Source organism: Pinus tabuliformis, chromosome J (assembly GCF_031772625.1).
Source record: "Pinus tabuliformis cultivar Carrire ecotype Pingquan chromosome J, CPIR1, whole genome shotgun sequence".
Taxonomy (NCBI): domain Eukaryota; kingdom Viridiplantae; phylum Streptophyta; class Pinopsida; order Pinales; family Pinaceae; genus Pinus; species Pinus tabuliformis.
In genome coordinates this window covers 5862402-5867958 of record NC_142295.1, presented here as the reverse complement: position 1 = coordinate 5867958, position 5557 = coordinate 5862402, and the positions used below count along the sequence as shown (strand labels likewise).

The 5557-nt window shown below is 40.3% G+C and overlaps 1 pseudogene; it reads right to left on the bottom strand.

The window, feature by feature from the left end:
- Positions 1 to 2687: 2687 nt before the first annotated feature.
- Positions 2688 to 3605, bottom strand: LOC149225142 (histone deacetylase HDT1-like; annotated as a pseudogene).
- Positions 3606 to 5557: the final 1952 nt, after the last annotated feature.

Here is a 5557-nt window from a genome sequence, read left to right as displayed (position 1 = left end):
TTATGATGCAGGACAAAAAGATGGATCAACTACTCCAGTTGCTTAGAGACAATGGGATAGTTAAGGCAGAACCTGAGGCCCAGCCTGCCGATGCTATGAAGCTGTAGAACCTGGAGGTCATTGCGTGACTTTTTTGATAATATGATATCGTTTTCAGTTCTTTCGTTTTCAGTTATAGCTATGCATAGTATGTCGATAGGTAGATTAGGCAGTTTTGCTATCAGATTTGACAAACTGGCAACTTATTTTTTTTGGATGGGTGTCATATACTTTCGAAGCCCACCCGGTTTCCCTTCTGGGCGGGTGGTGTTGTTTTAAACTTCTGTATATAGTCTGCTTTCGGTTATATTAATAGAATCCTACCTCAGTTTACAAAAAAAAAAAATTTGTTTCAAATTACCAAATAAATTGAAGAGACGACAGAAAACGTGGCACATACGACAATTCCCAAGGAAGCTACGTGGTTCTCTACTTCATGTATTGGAGATAACAGAGACCCTGCATGGACTAACAAGTCTATCACTTTGTGCATTTCTATGTAAAATCTATGTTTGTTTTGAAAGTTTCTGATTGTTCTGAAATTGTCATTGTTCTAGGTTCAATGGAGAAAAATTAACAGAGTAGCAAGATGGATTGGCTACAGTGCATTCTAACCTTGAGAGGGGATATTGGGTTGCGATTGAATGGTGTGTTTTTGTTACCCTACTGCTGATGGACAAATATGTTTTGTGGGGAGGATGGTGGTGAAGGCTCGAAATCTCTGCCTTAAGATCGGGGAAAACCACTCGGTCAGGACCTTAAGGGAGATCCTTGTCTGTTTGGGATGGTGGCTCCGACTCAGTTTTATGGGACCAGTTTCCCTTGGTAAAAGTAAGAAAAGGATGACGTATATAGATGAGAGACTTATGCTGTGATTAAAATTGAGAATAAAAGTATTTAAATTAACTATTTATCTATATATCTATCTATCTCGGGAAAGCTTATCTATATGTGTTTTAAAAGGATTTCACATTCGACATGACAATATAGATCATCAAGCTAATATGAAGTTAAAACAAACGATGATAAACTAATTTAATTAAATAGTTAATTAAATTAGTTGATGAAATTGTTACACATATATGATATTGTTGTTCATGCATATAACGTATGATTTCAATCACACATATCAATAGTTAAAGATGTATGACTGCTTACAACATATATATGATAAACATAATCAAACAACCATTTAACTCTTAAGCAAAGGAAAAATAGATAGATAATAGTACCCGATATATCGTAACTCTTCTCATGAGAAAAACAATATTGGTTCAACTTTCTATTAAGATAACCTCAGTTACAATAGTGCAAACAAAATCTTTCTCTCCAAAATTCAGAACCCCTTCTCCAGTCAAATGAAGGGGATTTATAGTTTTCATACAAAATACAAATATGGTAAACCATAATAAAATTCTGGAGCAGTTTTAACAAACATCGCTGTTGTAGCGGCTACAACCACCCTCCAAAATTTTGCCTTAGCCTGTTTTGGAGCCTGCCTACCAACCTTACACAACACTTTGTCTTGCTTCGTCAAGTACTCAAGCTTCAAGTGTTTTCTGTTGGAAATACTGAGAGGGGGGGTGAATCAGTATTTCTTACTATTTTTTTTTTAATTGTTCTAGTGATTGCCAACAACCTATATAGATATGTATATGTATACATAGAACACAGAAATCAACAGCTGAATTTAATGCTTTTTATTAAAACTCAAGATAGTGCAAACAAATAAATACAATATAAGTATAAATATTCTTGTGAATAGTTGCCAAGCTCCAACTTGGACTTCAGTGAGGCTCCAACCTCCAGAGCACCAACTCTGTTTTGTAGTGGTTCTGCACTTAGGAGCACCTACCCCAATGACTTCAGTCCTGTTCAGTTCTGCGGCTCCAACCTCTTGGGCTCCAACCCAACCTTGGTATAAACAGGTATGCTGCTGCACTCTATTCAGTTGAGGTTGTCTCACTCCTACTCTCCTACCTCTGCTGCCTCTACAACCTCCGCTGCTTTTTCTGCCTCTTTTTCCTCTGTTGCTTCTACTATCTCACCCTCGGGTTCTTCACCACCATAACCGCTCCAACAGTTCTCTGTTTCTACTGTTTTATACATTCCCATGCCTTTGTCCATTCGTTTCCACTTACACCGTCTCTTAGGCTTCCTCCTCAGTCGCTGTCGTTTCCTCTGACTTCGCTTGATCTTTCAGCTTCCCAATACGACCAAATCCATTTATTCCTATCTTGGTCCTCTCCTTTCCCGAAGATCTTTGAACTCTAGGAGGGCCTCTATTGCAGTAGCTCTAACTGGTTGCAAAGTCCTAGCACTCTGACATTGTAAGGCTGAACCCTGGCCAAACTCTGCAGTGGATCCGAAGAAATTGCTTCCAAAGCTTCCGAAAGGCAATCTGACTGTGCCATTGGTGCTGGTTATCTTTGATCGGATATGTGCATCAACCGCCACAGAAGGATGATGATTTTCACGAAACGATCCCGCCGTAACAAACAATCTCATCATGGTGGAAGCCACCATTTCCATTGCGATCTAAAAACCAAAGGAACGAAATCTAAGAAAACTGATATAAAAGTCTAGAAACACCCTTTTTGCCCCATCATTTCTATTTTATTCCAAAAACCCACGTAATCGTGCCCATATTAGCCTCTGCTGCATTCACAATCGCAGCCATTGATCATCGCGATCCAACGGTCACAGTCCTTTTTCTCGCACATTAAACATCGTGCATATTGCTCGCCATCTGACCGTCCGTCACACGATTGGACGACAGTCGCAAGCCCCGATCGCGCAACCTGCATACGTGTTAACCTGCGGGGGTGGCGGTTTTCATCTGCCACATGTTGTATTGTGACTGGATCGCGCGACCATATACGTAATCCACCGAACTCCGGTGGGCGGTGTGGGGAATATCGCTTACCGCCTACCTGTATGTCTCCCACGCATCTTTCGCGTGCGACAACCATTGGATCCGCTGTTCTTTGATTCGACGACTCACATTCATCATCAATGGATTCTTCTTTTTCCACTAGTTTCTTGCCAGGAAGTGATTTTCTTTCCCCCGACTTAGCCTTTGCAGCTGCTTTATCAACTATCACAGGTTCAGGCTTCACTTGTTTCACACCATCTGTCATTAACTTAGGCTTGGAAAGCCTCGCTTCTCTTTGGCCATTTTCCTTAACACGATGCATAAGAGCCTGAGCTTGTCGATCATCATCAAAATCAGAGTCTGAGTCATCATATCCTCCCATTCCACCATCTGTTTCTTCTACAACTGTGGTATAACCAATGAAGAAGACTCATCCTGTGGTGCAACTGTGTGAAATCTTGAAAGGTTTAGAAAACATAATATCCAACGAAAACTGGTCGCATTTCCCATATGTAAGCACACCAAGCACAACTTTCTTGTTATCGACATGAACATTGAGGAGAGCTTTCTCACTTTCTTTTGCATTTTGAATCTCACCCAGGGCTGCCTGCGATAAGTGGAGATATTTACCATCTCCAAGATCACAGCTCTGAACCTCCCCAGGTTTTACCTCCACACCCCAAAACTCCATTTGATCTGAAACCCTCCACTTGATTGTTTCGGTTCAACTCCTAACAAACAAGGAACTCTATTATAACTTTGTTTGCTTCTCTCGTCTCCATCTACTTCTCTGGTGGCTCTGTCTACTCCTTGAATATTGCCATATTGACATCAATGACAATCCGTGTCCAACAATCTCCCCCTTTGTTATTGATGGCAATATTCTTCCGCTCTCTCCCCCTTTGACATCAATGGCAAAGGAATTCATACGGACTCCCCCTGTCAAACTACTCCCCCTGTCCTACTACTTCTTTATGAATGAACTTGAGTGATGATAAAGAAATAACCCCCATCTTTTGATGCAGATGTTCGAATGCTTCTCAAGGAAGAGGTTTTGTGAAAATATCAGCTATCTGCTCCTTTGTATGGATATATTCCAGGACGATGTTTGTTCAGCTACTTTCTCATGGAGGAAATGATACTTGATTGGTATGTGTTTGGTTCTTGAGTGCATCACTGGATTTTTGCTGAGACTAATAGCACTTGTGTTGTCACAATAAATGGTAATTGGTTGATCTGTACATACGTCGAGATCTTTTAGAGCTTCCTTCATCCATAGTATCTGAGTACAACAGTGTGCTGCAGCAATATACTCAGCTTCGGCTGTGGATAATGATATGGATGACTGTTTTTTGCTGATCCAGGATACCAAACAATCTCCTAGGAAGAATTCATTTCCACTAGTGCTTTTTCGATCATCTATACTTCCATCCCAATCAGCATCGGTGCATGCAGTTACAGTCAGTGTTGAGTCCTTTGGGTACCAAACACTGAAATTAGAAGTTCCGTTTAGATATCTGAGAATTCTTTTTACAGCTAATAAATGGGATTGTTTGGGAGCAGATTGAAATCTTCCCACCATTCCTACTGCTTGCATTATGTCTGGTCGTGTAGCTATTAAGTATAGAAGAGCTCCAATTATTGACCTGTAATGAGTTGCATCTACTTGAGGGGAGTCATCATATTTTCTCAGTTTGTAGTTTGTGGTCATAGATGTGCTCATGGGTGCACAATCCTCCATTCCATATTTTTTGAGCATGTATTTTAGATATTTGGTTTGATATATACACAATCTTGCTCTAGTTTGAGATATTTGAAGTCCAAGGAAGTGGGATAACTCTCCTATCATTGACATCTCAAACTCTTTTGACATGTTTTGAGAAAATTCATGGCTCATTTCATCATTATTACTAGCAAAAATCAGATCATCGACATAAACAAGAGAAACTAGTAACTTACCTTGATCTGTCTTTATGTATAGATTGCTTCCAGCCACTCCCTTTTTGAAGCCTTGTTGTTGTAAATAGTGATCCAATCTTGCATACCAAGCTCTAGGAGCTTGTTTCTAAGTCCTTTCCTGCTGTTAGATCAAAACCTTCTGGCTGCTCCATGTAGACTTCCTCCTTGAGTTCCCCATTTAGAAATGCTGATTTCACGTCCATTTGATAGATTTTGAATCCTTTTGAGCAAGCAAATGCCAAGAACATTCTAATAGCCTCCATACGGGCCACTGGTGCAAATGTCTCTTCAAAGTCAACTCCTTCAATTTGTGAATAGCCTTTGCAGACAAGTCTTGCCTTGTTTCTGATAACCTGTCCTTACTCGTTCATTTTATTTTTGAACACCCATTTGGTTCCTATTATGTTTTTGCCCTTTGGATGAGGTACCAGCTCCCATGTTTTGTTCTTCTCAATTTGGGACATTTCTTCTTCCATGGCTTTTACCCAATGAGGATCCTTACTTGCTTCTGCAAATGTTTCTAGTTCTATCATAAATAGGAGGGCAATGACTTTTCTCTTGGGTGTGATTGATATCCTTCTTCGGGTCTGCACACCTTCATCTCTATTGCCAATGATCTGCTCTTCTGGATGATGTCTTTGGACATACTTCATCTTTGAAGGGGTATTAGGTGGTTCTCTTCCC